Source organism: Hoplias malabaricus, chromosome 1 (assembly GCF_029633855.1).
Source record: "Hoplias malabaricus isolate fHopMal1 chromosome 1, fHopMal1.hap1, whole genome shotgun sequence".
Classification (NCBI taxonomy): domain Eukaryota; kingdom Metazoa; phylum Chordata; class Actinopteri; order Characiformes; family Erythrinidae; genus Hoplias; species Hoplias malabaricus.
Window position 1 is genome coordinate 44,956,633 of NC_089800.1, and position 20,121 is coordinate 44,976,753.

General features: G+C 39.8%; 1 protein-coding gene across 1 annotated transcript in view; it reads right to left on the reverse strand.

The window, feature by feature from the left end:
* Positions 1 to 19,416, reverse strand: part of aipl1 (aryl hydrocarbon receptor interacting protein-like 1) — a 44,820-nt gene extending 25,404 nt beyond the window's left edge. The window contains exon 1 of the mRNA XM_066664002.1: positions 18,563 to 19,416. The gene's annotated coding sequence lies outside the window, so the exon portion shown is untranslated. The remainder of the gene's footprint in view (positions 1 to 18,562) is intronic.
* Positions 19,417 to 20,121: the final 705 nt, after the last annotated feature.

The window sequence follows — 20,121 nt, forward strand, 5'->3', positions numbered from 1 at the left end:
TTCACTGCATCACATCCCCTGACCTCAGTGAGCTTGTCCCAGCATGCACAGTGCAGCCATGTTTGATGGAACCTACGAATCTCCTCGAAAATGAATCATTCCTGTTAATGGTTCATATTATAAACGTTTTCACCTTCTCATCGGCTTGATGAAGAGTGAGATTTCCCCCCACAACTAGAATTAACTTATTTTAGCATTATTTTGGTGTTACATTTTCACAAATGATAGTAGTAAATATCCCCAAAAAACTGTATATGCAATTGCTAGTGTTTTTCAAGTAAATATCTGCATTTCACAGATGACATCACTACATACGGGTGTTTTATTTTGTTCACAATTCTGCTCCCCTTTATTTATTTTAAATCTTGTCATTTTGGAAGTACACAATTAAGAATAAAATAAGAAAAGTCATTCTTTGAGGGACTTGTGAAACAAAAAACAGTATGTATAGTACGTGTATTATTAGATCCACTTATTTTAAATGACGCTAACATTGTAAAAGCTGGAGAATTTTGAGTTTCTGAAGTCATAAATTAATCCTGTCAACTTACAAGCTGCAGGGCAATGGCGGAGCGGTAATTAGAAACAGAAAGGAAACTAATTGCATATTTATACATTCATGTAATGAATGTCAAAGGTACAGGGCTGCACCCAAATCACTTTAAAGGCATCTGGGATTTTTCTTTCTTGGGATGAAACTTCTGCATACGTGCATTTTATGAGCCAATTTGGATTTTTAGGGGATGTATCCATGACTATAGAGTACTCCTGTAAAATAAATAAATAAATAAATAAACAAATAGGGTAGTAATGGGCAGTAAAAAAGACTTTTATCTTGAAAAAATAAAAATGTTCTTAGACAGTGATGATCCGGTCTCTGTTGTGTGATGCTTGACGGCTGAGCACTTCACAGCCTGTGTTGCACTGACCTGCTGCAAAGAACAAAATGGCAGTGCTGAGCCTCAGCCATGGGACCCAAAGGTCAGGCCAGATTGCAGGCCTTTGGAACAGTGTTGCAACAGCAATGTTTCATCAGGTGCAGTGAGCTCCTGCCTAGAACTTAAGGTAATCTGGGTAAGCAGCTTTAACCTGCTTCAGGGAGAATTTATCCTGGTTGTAAAAGCCTAGACTGGGCATCTTGCCCCTTTCCTGCCCACAGATGACAAAAGTGACCGGATGGAGATGACCAAAATATACATCCCCAACAATTACTTAATAGAAAGACAAAAGTTAGTGTTAATTTTAAGAAGACTGCAAGTACGTCAAGGTCATTTCTATTTTTCCAGTGTTCATAAAGTGCAGTAAGAAAAGCAGGTTGCATTTTCAATTCGGTCAATAAATAAACAAACAAACATTCAACCAACAGCACCTAAAGCCTATAGCTTCAACTGAAAAATGTGGAAAAATGTCCACTGTTAAAAAGACAAGCCTGGGAACTGCAGAGAATGTGCAAGGATCAAGCACATTTACTGAGAAAAGGAACTGAAGTTAAAAAGAAAAAACAAACAAAAAAAAAAAACAATATTAAACTTGAACATTTAGGAAGTGAGGTAAGTTTTATGGACCAGTGAAACCTAATTTGCAACTGGGATAACATGGATTGTGAAAAGCCTTTGAAAAACTGAAAGTGAGGGAGATGTAATTAGAGGGTGTACGGAATAAAAAAAATAATAATGTTGTTTACAATACTTTGCTAAATTCGATATACATTGGATATATGTGCAGTTTTAAGCTTAAAATAATTTCTGCCTTTTTCCTGTTTGTAAAAATAATGTTAGTTTGGAGAGAGAAGTAAATTAAAGCGTGACCTTTGAGTTCTGACTTCTGAACATCACTGTGTACAAAGGAAATAAACTGTTTTCAACAGGACTTAGCCAAGCGCTAAAGAATCACATCTATCCGTAGTGTACTCTATACCCATATAAAATCCTTACTCATAACACAACTGATTTTGGCAAATCATCACATCACATGAGCGCTGAAGGAGAAATCGTTGCATGTGTGCCATGAGGTTCATGACCCCTTTCAGTTTGAATATCAAATGTGTTGAAAAGCAAGCATTTTGGAATGTCACTGCTCTCTAATGAGTGATTGATCATTATATTAATACATACATATATTTATTACCGTTCTTTTTTCCAAGGGCATCAGTTTAGGTGCCCATTGAAAGGCACTCAAACTAAACAAAGACATGCATGTTGTGTACTGATATACAAACACTAGATGTGTTCACGTGAACAAACTGACACCACTCATAAGATAAAATGCTTAAAAAAAAAAATCTTGAGTCAGTAATTTGTCTCATCAATAATTTTATTGGGCTTTAACAAAATATTTTGTACACTAAAATACAGTGACACTATCATATTAAAATATACCTCATGACCAAACAATACATTTAAAAAAGTAATAACATCTACAACAGGCCTCTAAATGTTACGAAATTTACTGTTCCTTCAAACATACTTTTGGAAAAAGGAGGGCAGAGAGACCAAAATGAAGCAACATTGCCCGTCAAGTCACTGGTGCTATGCATTTCCCGCAACAGGCATCTGGTTCTGCTAAATGGCTAGAACATTTTCTACCTTGTTTTTTTTATCTGGCTGGGAGCTTTAAGTGAGACACATTTTCATATCCTGTTTTCAGCAACGCAGTTGCCCTTGAAGTCAGATTTATTGCTTAGTGAGGGTCAGGCAATGCGGCAACTGTGCGTGAGTAGACCAGAGTGTCATACTATGCACAAAACAAAAAAAACAATCACACTTCATACCACAGCAGGGCTCTGAGAAGAGGCAGAGGAAGTTACAGATGCGAATCCAGCGAGTGTGTTCCGTGCTCATTCTCTGGAAAGAACTCTCTGACTTATTCATAAACAGAAACACATGTAAAAAGCCTGGGCTCCTTTCCAGAGAACACAAGGAAGTATATAAGAGCACAGCAATTCTTTTTTCATTCCCTTAAAAACATCCTCTTTTTTTTTTGGGTGCTCCGTTGACCATTCCCCATCTGACAATCTGTGGCTGCTCCCCGCCCGCTCCACACCCAAATAAGGCCAGGAGGACCTCACCGGGCCAGGAATGTTGCTGAGTCAGCATGGGCCCTGCCAGAAGCTTTTGTTTATGCCTGCGGAGAATGCGCAGCCAGGCCCGGACAGCTCACGTGAGCATTCCAGGCAGGGAGAAGAGCGAGACGGGTTGTGGGGGGATACATATATCAGGACACGTCTGATCTGCTACTGGTCTGGACCCGCCGACCCGTCTGGCAAGTGCTACAGTCTGAGTCCTCCAAATCTTCACCCATGAGCTACCTTGCCTTGAACAACTTGGTTGCCAGGAAAGAGCCAACCACAACAGTTCTTCAGCTGGCAGCTTTAGCTAATACATAAGGACATAAAGCTTGCCAGTGAAGAACTGCTGCAGGTCAGCCAGTAGGCACCAGGTGAGCATTGGTCACTCCTGATGACTGACTATTGGGGGTGAAGGGACAGCATCCATCTGCACAAAGAGAGAAGGGTACATGAGTCCTGGGCACAGATATCATAAAACAAATTATAGACAAGAAAGACAACACAATTTCATTTTGCACACAACCATAAATGACCTCTCTTAGCTAATGCTCAATGGCCACTGGAAGGGGAAGCAGGACTAGAAAAGAGAAGTAAATAGGCTGATAAAGAAGCTCTATAGATGGGGTTTCAGTTGTGCCTCCCTTCACTGCCACAGTTATGCAGGCTAGAATGAGCTGTGGAGTCATGTGCTTTCTGCCCCTGGGGTATTTCAGCTAGAGCCAGCCTGCTACTGCTTCAGTATTCACTCCACTCACTCAGCTCTGCCTCACCCGCTCTTAACTCAGCAAAGGACCAGAGATTTTGATTCTGCAGGGAAGCTTTATAGCATTCACATTGTAGCAATGCAGCTCCCACTTCCTCTGTGGACAAAAAACTATGAGAGTCATGAAAGCCAGTCATAGAGAAATTGACCATATTGCAGCCAGAATGCTTTGCTTCATGACGTTAAAAGTATATCATACAGTGTCAGAAACCTAGTCTTTTTTAACATACTTCACAAGATGTGTTCACTTAAGCGAGCACTTTGCCCCACGCTAAACAGGTAGCTAAACATTAGCTATATTAGTCTTGAAGACTCAGAATAAAACTGAAGAAGCAAAGTCTTCACTGAAGTTCATCTTCACTCAGGTTTAGGCCAAAGCATGGCTTTAAAGCTTTATCCTCATTGCTAAAATACATATCTTGAAATAATCTTTTAGTCACAATATTGCTGAAGTAATATTAACGGCCCTCACTGCATTATGCAAAGGGATTGTGCCAGCTAATCCACTGTGGCTTTGCTTTAGTCACATTAGCATTTTTTGGATGCAGTATTCTTTAAATTGTGTTTCATAATATAGGAGCAGTCCTCGTGAGAGAAACCTCAAAGAGCCAGAAAGTCTGGAGGCCTCCCTCTCTCCCTGATCTGCACGGTGTTAAAGGTGGCTTTGTAGTGCTGCATTTTTCCAGCAGTTCAAGGGCGAGAGCATGGCCTCAGTAGCCCAGTGAACCCAACGACCCTGCAGTACTGTGGAAAGAGCCAGTCCGCAGAACCATGGCCAAGGACAGGACACCCACAGACAAACACACACACACACACACCTAACCCCTACAAACCCACTCCCACATAAACACTCCACAGCAAATACTCACCCACACAAACACACCCTCGTCCATACACACAAGCCCATGACATGGAAAGAGCAGCCTTTGCCAAACAGCAAGGCCTTTTTAAACTGGCCAAGCTTATTTAACTAGGCGACTGGGGTGATGAAGGAAGCACTGCATGTAGACTTGTATGGTGCATCCATTCTGTTTACAGAGATGGAAATCACATTCAGTTGCAGCTTTGCCCCTTCAGCAGTGTCTTAAGCATTTTGATACCGGACACCCAGGCCGCTGAATCACCCTTTTGTCGGAAGGTGTAGATAAGATCCCTCTGTGTCCAGGACACTGCCTCAGAGAGAGTGTAGGTTTCTGGTTACACAGAGCAAGATACATTCTTTTTATTTATTTTTTTACACACACAAACAACTGGTTTATCAGTTATCTAATATATAGATTCAGCAGTGTAACAACCCTTCAATATATATAAAAAAGTTTTTTAATTTCTGGCAATTGTATGTGTCAGTAACTAGCAGCTCATTTTTATCAATGCATCATACACTGGTGTATCTGAACCTAAAATACCCTTACAGTCAAAACACCAAACCCATGGGGGCAACAGTAGTTACTGGCCCTATCACTGAGAGATCACAACAATGCCACAGACATCTGTGACTGGTGCCCATTTCACCCATGCACTGTAATCCAGAAATGTTCTGAAGCTTACCCAGAAGAGCTGTATGTGTGAATGTGACCACCCACAACATTCATCCCTGACATAACCTGGACTTTATCTTGGTAGCGCCCTAACAAAGACTCTGGGTAACCTCCGAGGCAATGCATGTAAGAACAGTGCGCCTAAAGCACGCTGGTCCCAATACGCAGGTGCGACAGAGATATGGGAGACCAAAACAGCATATTTGGCTTGCCTCTCTGGCTGGATATGATAGCTAAAATGGGAACTTGAACTTATGCAATAAAAGTGTCAATAAAGCACGTTTTACCACACTAAAACAATCGATATATAAACAATATTTATAAGAACTGCTGACCATAATGGATTATACTTGCTGACAGCTTACTTTTTCAGACCTTGAAATTACACCTAAATATGTTAGGTGCTATACAACACGTATGTATACTCTGTTTTTCTCTATGACATGTTTCTCAACACTAGTCTTTGACACTGACACCATGTGCGTATCTAGGTACATTAACCAAACAGGGGGAAAAAAATCATTTTCAGTTTTAAATGATAAGCACCGTATTAACATACTATGATACTCTGGATACTAATTCCCACAGACTTCACACTGATCCAGCACAGTTCAAACCATTTCCCTGCTCATTTTGAGAATCATGCTTTTAATGCCATATTGTTCTCTCAGAGCTCAAAGCTTCATTCACAAGTGGTCTGTTCTGGACAGAGTGGGTCACGCTAAACAATATTCCACTCTTCTGGTCTCTCACACAAACTGACTCATTGACACAAACTCGCAACAGCTCAAAAAAATAAAATAAAATTCACACTGCATTAGAAAGACTGTTCCCAATCAGTGATTTATAGTACAGCTGTGGACATTTCCCAGAACAATTACAGTCAAGCTAGAGGAAAAGAGAAGAGTATGTACCCCTTCTTCTCTCACACCTCTGCCAGCTCTCTGTCTATCACACACAGGCATTCATCCGTACACACACTGCCCCACAGCTATCTCTGTTTCTGAACTAGCTCAGTCTCAGACCAGGCAACCAGTTACCAGAAGAAGCCATTAATCACCAGCCAGGCTATGTCTACAGAAACAAAAGGAAAAATAAAATGCACACATTTCACGTCACACTCCTAGTTCCAATAAAGCACTCTGTCAACCGAGCAACACCTGGTTCCTTCAAGGAGTGATATGTCTCAATAAAACTATGAAAACTAAACAAGCACCCTTCTATTAAAATACCGGAAATGAGGTAAAGAATGTGTTCCTGGTGAGAACCACAGGTGCCATTCCACTTCTAAGAATGAATAGCTACAGACCAGATTCTTACAGCAATGCCTTGAATCCATCAACCTAAACAACCTCTAGCAGGTTGCCCACATAAATCACCATCAGAGGTGCAGATAAGTGTGTTTCCTCTCCACAGCTAGAACAACAAATGTGTGGACCTATGTCCATAAAGAGGGATTATTTAATTCAAATAAAAATGTATTAAATGTGATTCTTGAAAAAGAAAGTTAGCAATTAGCACTAAATTCTTGGTATGCTTAGTTTTAGAAAAATAAACTTAAATAAAGCTCAAATGTTAACAAAAAACCAGGTTCTTACTTCATACACTAGTACATTCATCGGTCTATGCAAGCAATATAACAGTCCATTCAGAGCAAAATAGTTCTTGTGTGTTGGTGCGTTAGAGAAATTAGCAGTTTTAAGGTGTGTCTATACGGTCGATCTTTCTACTTTAAACTAGTGACCATAATTAGAAAAAAAACTAAACAAATATAATAAAATATTAATAATAATAATGATGAAACAGTAGGCAAGGCAAGACCCTAAGCTTTGATAGAGTAAGCAGGCACATGTGGAAACGGTACATTCCAACCATAGCTACTCTGTAGGGGAGAAGGTCTGAAGAAGTTAAAATCCCAAAGTAATGAAGAGGGAGAGAGTAGAGACACACCCGGCAGTTGAAAAGCTAGAAATGCTTGTCTACTGACTCTCTCTAAAAAAATAAAATGAGAGGTTAGAGAAAACTGGCATTCCAAAATGCAACAAAACCACCATCGGGTTAAAGAATGGGATTCTGTTTTAGCCCCAGAATGCCACTTAACACAACTTGAAATAAGAATGAGCCAATTTTTTGATGTGACGCTCCGCATGAAAATGACTTGTAACTTATTCACGTTGAACCACTATAGGCACGAGTTCACATACGCATTAGAGAATACTCTTCAAGGGGGTGCTATTGTGCTTCCTATGGATGACAGTGTCCTTGTTTATAATCCAACTAAGTATTGAAACACCACCTAGGAACAAGTGCTTCAGAACTAGGGCTCTCACTTAACTAAGTTTAAACCAACTGGCAACTAACCACTCAATTTTGTTGAACTACATATATATATATATATATATATATATATATATATATATATTACAACCTTTAATTTTATACCATAAATTCTAATCCTGGACCAAATATTACACAAAGGCAATATAAGGTTTACATATTATTTAAAAAAAATAAATAAAAATTGTGGCTGACAGAATGCACTGTTGATTCCATCTGGTCCTGATCACTGAATGTGCAAGCAGTGGTCAGAGCCATGTAGAAAGCACAGAGGCATCAAGCCCACGCTGAAGCCCAGCTCTCTCCCCGTCTGTTCTGCACCACACGTGCTGTCGTGTCACACAGCACCATGTATATGTATTATTCATTGCCCATCCATATGCATGGAGTGGCGCATTCACTTACATTTCCGCCCTGTCCTTAATCATACACAGTTGCGTATGAATCCAGCTGTCACTGAGCCTAGGTAATCAGACTGAGGCACCACTTCTCCAGGCTAACTCCTGTGGCAACAGGACTTCAGTCAATTCTCTTTGAATCATACACAAAAATCGAACAGTAAGTGGCAGATGAGTGCATAAATGAGTAATTGAGAATTAAGTCATTCACAGGGATGCAACTGAGGGGGAACAAAATGGAGGAGGAAAGGTAGGGTGGCATTCTATAAAAGAGGGGTGAAATGAATCGTTATAGGAAAAGCTGCACCTGCAGCTAAAAAATAAAATATGCTATTTTGCAAATTGGGTTGTCTACGTAGGTAAACAGAAAAACTAATAGAGGCTCATCTGGCAGAAAACCTCTCATACGCACATGCACACATCCTGCCCCTCCTGCCTAGGTAAAGCCATGGCCTTTTCTCTCTCTCAGGCTCTGTTATGATACTCATTCTGCCAGCCCTAATCAGCTGTGCTGCAAGTCTCCCCAGTATGAGGAAGGCAGAGTAAAGGCAATCTAATATATACAGCCCCTTATTCCCTAAAGGCAATCCATACAGCTCTATGCAGCCACTTTAAAATCACTTCAGCCTCAAATTTGGCAGTTTGGATCATCTTTAAAAAAGGGGGTTGGTTTGAGCCTCTGCTGCGATTGTTTGAAATTTGGGACTTTAGTTTTTTACCAAGTAATCAATGGGTTATTTTGATTATTAGCTGAGCATGAAATAAAACCAAGCAAAGCCTTTCAAATATTTTATTGTAAAAATGGCCTAATGAGTGAATAATTACAAAATCATGCTAATATTTTGTGTAGTTGTTAAATATTTCTCTAAATAGTTATCTGTAATTCCTCAATATAACTTATAGAACAAAATATTCTTTAGGCTATCCTTACATTTTTCTTTCTCAAAATATTACCTTATTTTTCACTGCTGACGTAAAGGTGACGTTCACAAATGTAATCAAGAAACACTTTTTATAAAGTTCAGATGATGTTTCTATCAAATAAAAATCAAAAAGGCATCTGGGACTTTTGACAACAGAGAGAACTCCAAACATTGAAAAAGCACAAACAGATGAGGATATTGCTCTATTCCTGCTACATAGGCTGGTAATATTGACTTATTTTTGCTGTTTCAGATCACTTAAGGTGTAAATACCCAAATTTGGCTAACTGCATAAAGTTAAACATACCAAAAGGACTACAAACTAGATGAATAAAGTTACAAAGGAGTTTCTGTAGTAAACCGTGAATAAAAACCTACAAACATGTTAAACTACAGCCATGTACAAACAAGCATCATTTGTCATCAACCTTCTGACGGAGGAAAAAAAACTGAGTTTCTGAATATAAACAAACCACTGTTCCCCACAATTGTAGACGTTCCCTTTAAGAACAGGTACCTGTAGTTTCTCACTCTCAGAACTTTACATTCATCATGGTTCAAGACTATTTTAAATAGGAAATTCATTGAGTTCTACACAGTTCCATAAGCACTGAACAGCAGTCTATAAAAACTGAAAATGCTGTCATAGTAATAAACAATTAATTGTCTTCAAAAGACATTTTTGAATTTATTTTAGGGATTTATCGTTTATATGGATGATAGTACAACAGTCTCTACACATTCAGCTACAGCAACTTTAAACAAAAAGGGCAGTAGCCTTCAGGGTTTGAAAAGTAATATAATGGTTATTAAAAATTCTGGCAGGAATATTTTAGCTATCGTGTTAACACTTATTTTTTTTAATATGAATACCATACAGAGAAAATGTTGAAAAAGGGACCAAGAAAAATGCTTAAAATATGCATTTAATGCAAACCGGCAACTAATGCTGATACTGTTGAGTTATACATTTCTTTAACTGAATAATGAGGAATATTTAAGTAATACTGACAGCCCTGTTAGTAAAATTTGAAACATGGTTTGTCCAAATCCTAATAATTTTCTTTATAAACTAGATCTAAAAGCAGAAGCAGTCCTGCAAATCACACCAACAATGGCCCAGGACACCATGAGAACTCATTTATAAAGTGAAAGTAACAGGAATAAATACTGGCTCACTGACACGTTGAAGTAAATTATTGGCAGTCTCCTCCACCAAGACATAGCTTCCCTAAACTGCTGTGTGTGAGAGAGAGAATAAAGACGTTTATTGTGCAAGGGCCTGTAAGCTGCAAGCTCTCATTTGACTTGCCAGACCCTCACACTCATCCCTCTGTATCCCACTCTCTGGGAGTGAACTTTGCCCTCAATGCAACACACATTCCTTTAGCTGCTTGCTAAACAGACAAGCAAGCAAACAAAATAGTTTGATATAAAAGAGGAAATTCCATCTGGCTTATACAATGAAAATGACTGTGGGTTAACACGGAAGTAGCCACAGCAAAGCCATTTCAGGAATTCATCTAATCTGCCTGCTAATATTAGAGCTGAGGAAAGAAAGGTGGGTGTCCATAAATCACCAGAGTGGTCTCCAGAGACCCACATCCAGCCTCAGATGATGTTGCAGCGTATACAAAAAGCACTGAACTATCATCATACCTCTAATGAACATAAAAAAAACTCATAATAATTGAAAAACTGGTTGATTTAAGGTAAAAATCTGTTAAAAGATTTGCCACACAATATTCACTCCCAATCCATCAACCATCAATAGATGGGACCCATCTAGTTTTCATTAACTGTTTTTACCAGGTCACAAAACCAAATGATTTACTGATATCCACCCACTCATCCCACCTCAATCCATTCATTCATGTTACAGGGAGTGTTTCAGCCTGTTCTGCTTTTGGATACATACAATACAATCATAATAATGTATGTATTTATAAATACAATAATGTTTTTAAAATACATTCATACTTTCATTTATTGTCTATAACTGCTTATCCAATTCAGGGTTGCGGTGGGTCCAGAGCCTACCCGGAATTTATGGGCACAAGGCAGGAATACACCGTGGAGGGGGCGCCAGTCCTTCACAGGGAGACACACACTCACACATTCACTCACACCTATGGACACTTTTGAGTCGCCAATCCACCTACAAACGTGTGTTTTTAGACCGTGAGAGGAAACCGGAGTACCCGGAGGAAACCCACGCAGACACGGGGAGAACACACCAAACTCCTCACAAACAGGCACTTGAACCCACAACCTCCAGGAACCTGGAGCTGTGTGACTGCGACACTACCTGCTGCACCACCGTGTTGCTGTTTTTAAAAAACATATCTGAAATGAAAATGGGGCAGAAATAAAGGCAGAAGCAACATACAGGGTGAGTCAAAAGTCACACGACACACTTTCATCTCAGTACCCCAGAAAGTAACAGGTGAGGGTATTATGTCCAGAACATGGCTGCCATCTTTCCAGCGGGAAGGTGGTCATGTAGCATATCAAAGAAATAAAAGGATACCCTGCATGTTTCAACTCACCCTGTACAGGGAATTCCAGAGTCCCAAATTAAAGGACTGCATCAGTCAATAAACAGAAGTGTCCGAACTCATAGCACTAGCTATGTGGAAAATGATCATTCTGTAGTGTAAAACCGCATATATATATATAAGGTTTTGTAGTAGACTTTCATTTTGAGTATCCACCCTGCACACATCAAAAATTTCCATTTTAGATATTCTTTTATCTCAGAGGTAACATCTGTGCAGTTTATGTCTTGGGTACCCTTTTGGTTGCCTGCAATTGTTTAGAGTCCCATTTTATTCTATATCTTTAACATTTTTTTGAAACTGAAGTTATAGGAATGTCTGCATTTTCAGTAGTTTTTAATGTTCCCCTTCTTTTCATTTATTACATTTATTATTTAGATCCCATCTAAAGTATCTCCTAAAAATGAATAGCCGTTTTGACTGGAAATTAAATAACCGAAAGAAAGTAATGCCATAATTTTGCCAAGAAATGCCATTTCCTTGTGTCATGTGTTATCTTTTTATTATTATTATTTTTAAATAAGTTAAATAATGACATGCAGCCTGGATATTCACAGTGGCTGTTTTATTAAGCTACAGTTAAGAACTGTAAGAATTAAGAACAGTAATTAAGCTGTTCTTACAGTTCTTTAGGAATGGAGATATGAGCAGCATGCAGAACATCTGGCCAGCATTTACCACCAGGCTTCAGCTCAGAATTTTACACAGCTTTATGTGGTGCAGTCAAAGCCCTTTTCCCATGCATCACAGAAACCAAGGAAATAACTATGCCAGAGGTCACTAATAGGCGGACTGATGTCCACGTCCGGACCCAGATGTTGTCCTATTTGGACTTGGGCTTATAACTGATCATATTTGAGTATAATTTAACTTTGATGGAGCGTTTCCATTTTAACCAGAGCATATTTTGTAGAAATTAAGAGCGTTAAATTCTCAGACTAAATACATGCATTTTAAATATCACAAGAGATGTGATGACTCACACAGGAGAAACAGTTATCTGTGAAGAAAGATTCAGAGAATAGCTAAATCAAACAGAGTGCTCTAATATGAGGAAGGAAAGAAAAACAAAAAAACTTTTATTCAAGAATGGACTGTACATGTATATTTTCATGGGCAATTTGAAAGCAATGGGTCTCATACGGTCTGAGACAATGGCAATTATTTAAAAAACAGGAACATGAAGTGGGTCTATGAGAAAAAAAAAACAATATTGGATTGTACTTTGCGATTAGACACTCAGCTGTTGATGATATAAGGTGTTGATATAACTACTAGGCTACTTCAATATACAGTCTATTATCAATCTAATATGTGTATGTCTGAGATATATATATATATATAACATTTTGGATATGTATACTGCCTGCTGAACAGCTCCTACTCAATTTAACCTCGATTAAATCTGGGCAACACCCAGTGCACTTAGCAGTTTGATAGAACATTTAATTCTAATGATAGAAAAAAAATTCTAACAACTCTACATTTTCTTTGCTCCATTTTTTATCTAGCTGACAGATCCTGCAGTCCATGTAACTGGACAGTCCAGGGGTTTTTAATCTGTCGTCTAGCATTTGGGATTTTAAATGAAATGCTGAATATAAACATTCTATCATATTTCAGTGTGTACCGAGTGAATCCTATAGGAAATATTTATTAGCTTAATTGAAATGCAACAGTAGTAGATGGGCAAATTGTGTCTGATGCCTGTGTCCTAGGCAATCTACTGTGATGCTCCTGACAACTGTAATTCAGTACATTTTCAGTCATGGCTTGTTCAAAGCACATTTTCTCCATTCTTGTCAGCAAGCAAAAAACAAGCACAAAGGGGTTCAAATTGTGTGAATGACCTCGGGGAGCATTGCTTTTTGTTTGTACCTGAATACAGTTGCTTTGGCAGCTTTTTAATGTCATTTTTCTGGTGAAAGATGAAGCACCACCCAGTGAGTTCTGAGATCCTTTTGCACACTTCAGATTTTCTTTTTTTGTCATCAGAGGAAAATAATACTGGTCTCTGATGGATTTATGTTTTTCAGTCTAATGACAGCCTTAATTTATCGCCAGTGATATTTCTTTGGTCTTCGGATTGGGTGGCAGGAAGCAAAGAATCAATAATAGCCTTCGAAACGTATCATGATTTATTATAAGCGAGCAATGAAGTAGACCTTTAAAACCCCTAAGAATGTTTTAATACTGTTGTAATAACTGTTTAATACTTGTTGTAATAGTGTTTTGTGGAGTCTATTGCACTCCTTTTTTCTCCAATTCTCTCTCCCTAGACTAGATTTCACCTGTTGCCCTCCATACTTTGTTAGCCCCCTTTAAATCTGTTCTTCAAACGGTCAGGACTCCCATAGAGAAGGTGTTATTTCAGTAGTAGATCATTCTCAGCTCTGCAGAGACACTGACATGGTGCTGGTATCTTTTTGTGTTTTGCGCTGATACAAGCAGATAAGACACAGTAGTGCTGCTGGAGGTATTAAACATCCCAGTGTCACTGCTGTACTGAACCAAAAACTACCCGCCAGCAGGGCCCTCTGAGAAGCATCCTTTGACCACTAGAGAAACTTGAGGATGACTAACACAAAATGTGCAGCAACAGATGAGCTACTTTCTCAGACTTCACATTTACAAGCTGGACCAACATGAACACTGGAGAGGGGACAATGAGTGTATCAACAAGGTCATTTTAATGTTGTGGCTGATCGGTGTATAGTAAACTAATGATGCTATTAAATTAAATTATTCCTGAAACACAACATATGTGCACAGCTTATTCCCATCTTTATCCTAAAGGCTAAATCGGTTATTGGAAACCAATCACGGAATATTTCACCAAAATTTTGTTCCTACATTTTCCATTTCTCCTCAGAATGTGAATCACTCACTCTCTCTCCATCTCATCTCTCTGTTTTCCACTGGTCAGGTTCCTGTGCCACACATTCCAGGGATGCCTGGTACATATGGTATAAATTCCATTCAGTCTGCTGAGGCCCTCCATGCTGTCTGAACTACTCTGTGCTGGACTGACTCCACCCTGCCTCAAAGCCAGAATAGCACACAGTCTCACTCCTGCGAGTCACTTTTGTGTGCGTGAGAGAGTGAGAGAGTGAGAGAGAATGAACAATACAGGGTAGAATGTTACAGAGAAGCTAAATAGTGAAAATAGAGTGAAAGATGTCAGTTGGATCAAGAGAGACATGAGAGAGACTCAAGTGGGAGAAAGTAAAACAACAGCAATGAGATCTGAGAAAGGGCTATAGAGATTTAGAAATAGAGAGGAGCAAAAGAATACAGCAGCAGAAAGCAGATTTCTTCAACATACAGTGCACAATCTTGGGCATATCACAGACACCGCAAAGGCAACAAAGAAAAAAGCCCTCTGCATGCACATGGATATGTTAAGTATATATAGGTCGCTCATGTCAAAGGCTGATATTCAGCAAGGAACAATAGCACAAAACCCTTAACTGGGTCACTTACATGCCTGCGTGAAACACAAAGCCTGCAGCCCATTTAATCAAAGGGAGATTAGACAGGTCCCTCAGGGCAGGCAGCATGGGCAAATTCACTCTAAAAGGCCGCAAGTCACTGACACCGCAGCCAAGTCGCTGCTAGACATCACTCAACACCAGTGTTGCAGGAGGAAGACAACTGAGACAACATCCTGTTTAACTTTACCATATGGTAAAAATGTGTCAGGCGGAGCTATATAACAACACAGGTTGCGAATTTAGTCCCAACTCTGCATTGGTCCTGGGCCATAAAGTAGAAAATGTCCACATGCCTGCTTCCAGGCACAGGAACTGTCTGAGCGTCCAGCACTCGGTCCCACAGGACCACGGGGCTGTGCAGACGGGAAGCGCCACTATACCAGAGCCAGGAGAGCAGCAGAGCGGCCACAAAACCAAACGTCTGCCCTCCCACATGGACAAAGCAGACAACTACAATCAACTGCCAAGCATAGAGGGGAAAAAAGCACTATCACAAAAAGCCTCACTCCCACAAATCCCACTCAAAGTCTGTTACAGCACAGTACAGTACAAGCCAGCAAGCGAGTGGAGGACTCCATGCAGAAATCCCATTATAACAGCTCTCCAACCCACCCACAGTAAAGTGCAGCAACTTCAGCACTGACAGCAAAAGAGTGATATAACTTCATGGGTGTGGCCCTTTGGATACATCTAGCACTAGCTCTTTGCTTCTCAGGCCAGTGAATGCCTAGTCGTGCTCCAATACTCATTTCCAATGCTCATTCCAAAGACTGTAGTCACGTCCTTGTCTCTAGTGATCTGCTCATGCAAGCACGATAAGCGCTCCATGTATTTCGAGTTGGAGAGTAATCAATAGTGCAGAGGAGGAAACGAATGTTCAAGTGTTTAAAAATGCTCCCTCTGCTCTCTAAAGGCCCTTGCACTAAAGAAAACATCTCTGCTATGTTCAAAACCAGACGGAGTGAGGGAGCCTGAGAGAGAGTAGACCTTGAATAATGATCATAATGTCTCTTTGCTGATTTCTCCATTCAACAGGGCTGGCTGTCTGGGGAGCAAACTGAAGAGGCACTGAGACAGTCTGATGTCTGTATCAACCTTTCCAACCATACTGGGATGACGTCTGAAATGTATCTAGCAATCAACCCAAGTGAATGACCAGACAATGGGCCCACCCAGCAAACATGTACCAAGGGGAAAAAAATGACACAAAAAGTGACATCCAAGCACTTTTCTGGACAGGAATTTCTGAAGCAGACCATACAGGATGGAATTAATCTCTCATCTATTTTAGTGCATGGCAAATAATGTTCAGCCTTTTATGGGCCATTAATACATTCGTCCTAGCAGCACAGATCTGAGATGACCAACCTGCTGTGACTACCACAGGCAATATACTAGATGTGCTCCATATAGTTGCTGTTTTTCCAGTTCTAATGATTTCTTACAGAAACTGCTCTTGCTCATCATTTTTCCAGAACATTCTCTGCTCTATGGAATGTATCCATGAAAAAAGGGCTTTATGTGACATTTTAAATTTTCAAACCTGACAAAAGGACACTTGTTTGTATAACAAAATTATACACATTACAATAAAACCTGTCTGACATTTTAAAATATCAACCTGCCTACATGTCCTTAGTAACGACCAAATTTAAAATTGCAGTTTGACGGAAGACTACATGAAGTCGTCGGAAGCAAATAAATCTTTTAGACTGTATTTTTTTCCTTCTAATTGGGGATGCAAAAAGAATTTCAAGGCCAGCAACAGTAGACAGAATCTGTGACGCATTCAAGGTTATGAAAAATACTGGCCCTATTGTTCATACAACAGCCTTTTCCTATAACGTGTGAAGCTCTAGGTCTTTAAAGGGTTAATCCAGGAGCCTGTTTAGCCTGGTTTATTTGCACAACACTAAGATTTTACAAGAATTCATTCATTAGTAGCAGCAGAAACATTTCGGCCTAAACAATTTCTTTAAATCACCTGAATATGGATGAAATACTTTGTGGTTATGATTCCTATCCTGAGGTGATAAATCAACAGGCCTGCGTTTAAAATAAAGTTGGCTGATCAGCACAGACATGGTCAGGAATACCTGGGCTAAAAATAGGACTGCTGTTTTGCCATTTTAAGATAATTCTCTGGCATATTTCTTAAAAAAGGTCAGAAATGAAATGCTATGGCAGAGCTCTTTAAGCCATATTTCAAGCAACCTTTTAAGTGTCAGAATCCTTAAAGAACAGTTGCATAAGCATGTGTCAGGCAGCCTGTAAACACTTTATTACTTAGCCTGCATAGCTCTCACACAAGCAAAAGAACATGGAAAACAGACACGGGTGGGCAGTTGATGACGACAGTGGCTAAAGGGAGGCTGAAGAAATTGCCCAGTAAACGCTGGGTAATTTCATGTCAACAAGATTACAGACATTGCACCTAGATTTGAAAACTTTTCCAGAGTTTACAGTGAATCTCTTCTTGATAAAAGCATTTTTTTCAAGTTTTAAAACAGGTTTTAATGATAAAGTATGTTGCCACTTTTAATAAATGTTCCATACCTTTGTCTGTTGCCATCATTTTAGAAGAAATCCAGTGGCATTGTCGCAATGAGAAGCACCGATGAACACTTCTTTCACAGCTCACACACTGTGTATGGGATGAAAACAAGGTACAAAATATGAAATATTTGAGGTGAAAATATTTGCTCATCCACAGCGCTATGTACAGGGTGGGGCCGTGTGAAATTTTGCCATGCACACGCCTTTGAGGAATCAATGTCAATGCATTCAGATTACCGCCCTAAGCTTTATACCAATGATCAATATATTTTAAACCTGATTCTATTTCAAATGCAACTTGGTGTGTATCTAATAACTATTTTACATTCGATTCTCTTGAGATATCTGCAGAGAAAAGCCACCCTCAGAACTTGCAAGGCCTACTGCCCATCCCTACAGCCATTAATCTAATGACATTTAAGGGTGAACATAAGGTTATTAAGTTTACAGCTCATAAGTGTTTATGTTTTACATATAGCCTTACGAATTCTAAAGGGAAAAGATTCATTGGAAAATGCTGTATATCTATTTTGGTGTGAGCTATAACAAGGTTTTGGAAAGAGTAACAGATGAAGTGTTAAGGAAAGAGTCATGAATGCTTAGTTTTTCTGATAGAAGGTGGCATTAATTAGAAGGTAGCTATAATGGTTGCATGTGTAAAGCTCAGTACCCACAATATGTAGGCCTGTTATTAAAAAAATGAGTTTTGGATCAATACGCAAAAAATATATACACAAATTATTAAGAGTCTTTTTGCCGACTGGAAACAAGCTAGAGGACTTAACCGATAATGGCGCAATGCAAGCAGCTAGCGGCGAGTTTTTAAAGAGGTTTATAACACTGTTCATAGATAAACTAAAAACAGTTTCAGGGAAACTATCAAGTCTGAAAACTTCCACACTGGGGAGTGACCGCTGTCTGTACTTACACTCACTGGAAGGTTGTGTCGATGTCTGGTCTTCTCCCGTCCACAACTGAACTGCTCCAACTCTTCGGCTCAACGTACACTTTATTCTCCTTCATTACCGAACCGAGCACTACTTCGTTCTCCTCCACACACACATCCGACATGCGGACTCGACTCGACTGCAGGCTCACGCCCTGCCTGTCTCTCTCTCTGTGCGCGTGAGAGTGTGTGCGTGAGAAAATTCAGCTGAGCGAACAAGTCGCTTTTTCACGGGAATTTAACATGTTTCTACTACCTCTAACGACGTTTGCAGACTCATAGGAAACGTCCCCACGTCTCTCAGCCCCCAGCGGCAGTGGCACACTCGTATCCTGCCTCATATCGCCTACTGCTGTCACATTTCCACAGATTTCATTGTGCAATCGAACGCTTCCCTAAAACAAATAACGCCCAAATCCACTCACGACAAACGTGCCATATCCTTTTAAAGAAGCCGTGATTAAACACTATTCCAAAAAAGACGACCGTTCAAAGAAAATGGCCTTTTTTCAGAAAGCCACACCTTACACCTTGACCCTAAACCAACGCTTAGGTTCACACTCCTGCTGTATTCGCTCACAAATCACGACAAACTCATCTAAAAGAGAATAAACACGATACAATTTACAAACATAAACAGATAACGTTGTATCTTCGTTGTAGTTAACACAGTTAACCACTCCAACATAGCGCTCAGTTTATTCTGAGGCTGAAGTTGGCTTCCTACTCGAATTTTCCAAGCCACCGTAAATGGTGCAGCAGTTAAACTCTGGCAGCGCGAGTCTAAACGCTGCTCGGTTTAAGGTGGAAAGGTAAATGTGAGTGAAGAGCGAACTCCAGCCCTTGGAGTTTTAACGGTCATTTCTCTCGGAATCAGAGCGTTCTCCTCCTCAAGCCCCTCTCTCCTCGAACTCTCCCCTCGTACCGGCTTCTCCTCACGATCAGCTGGCAGCGTCGTGGCGTCACAACCCCCCGGCCGCCAATCAGTGGCCGAACTGAGCCAGGCGCCTCCTGTCATTGGCTGTCAACGGCTGTATCTGAAATACAGGCCTAGAGCACGGAGTGAATTAACCACAGGCGGCTACTACAGTTTGCTTTCTTTTTTGTAAAGACCTTTTTAAAAACGTTTCGAAGAGTATAAGAATCATATGTAGTTTATTTTTGTATTTTGCATGAGCTATGGTGCCTAAGAAACAGCCGTTTTTGTTAAAAGTTAAGGTTTTGTGGCTGGTAGCAGAAAAAAATTAAAGTATTATATGTCTATGACTGTGGGAAATGCTGTTCTTCTGCTTCGTTTACGTTATAAAGCTCCATGTCTGTTATGGTGGAATGGTATGTTGAAGAAGAAAAACAACTTGTTTGTGGGGGTCTGGCTGAAGTTAAACTGTCTGGAAATTTTAATTCACTGTTTGAATTAAACCATTTGTAACTCGGATTATTTAGTTTTGTAGCACTTTATGTTTGTGCAGTTATGAGTCTTCCAAATATAGAGTGGGTTCCTATGTAAATAATCTGAAACAGCAAAAATAAAATATTTTATT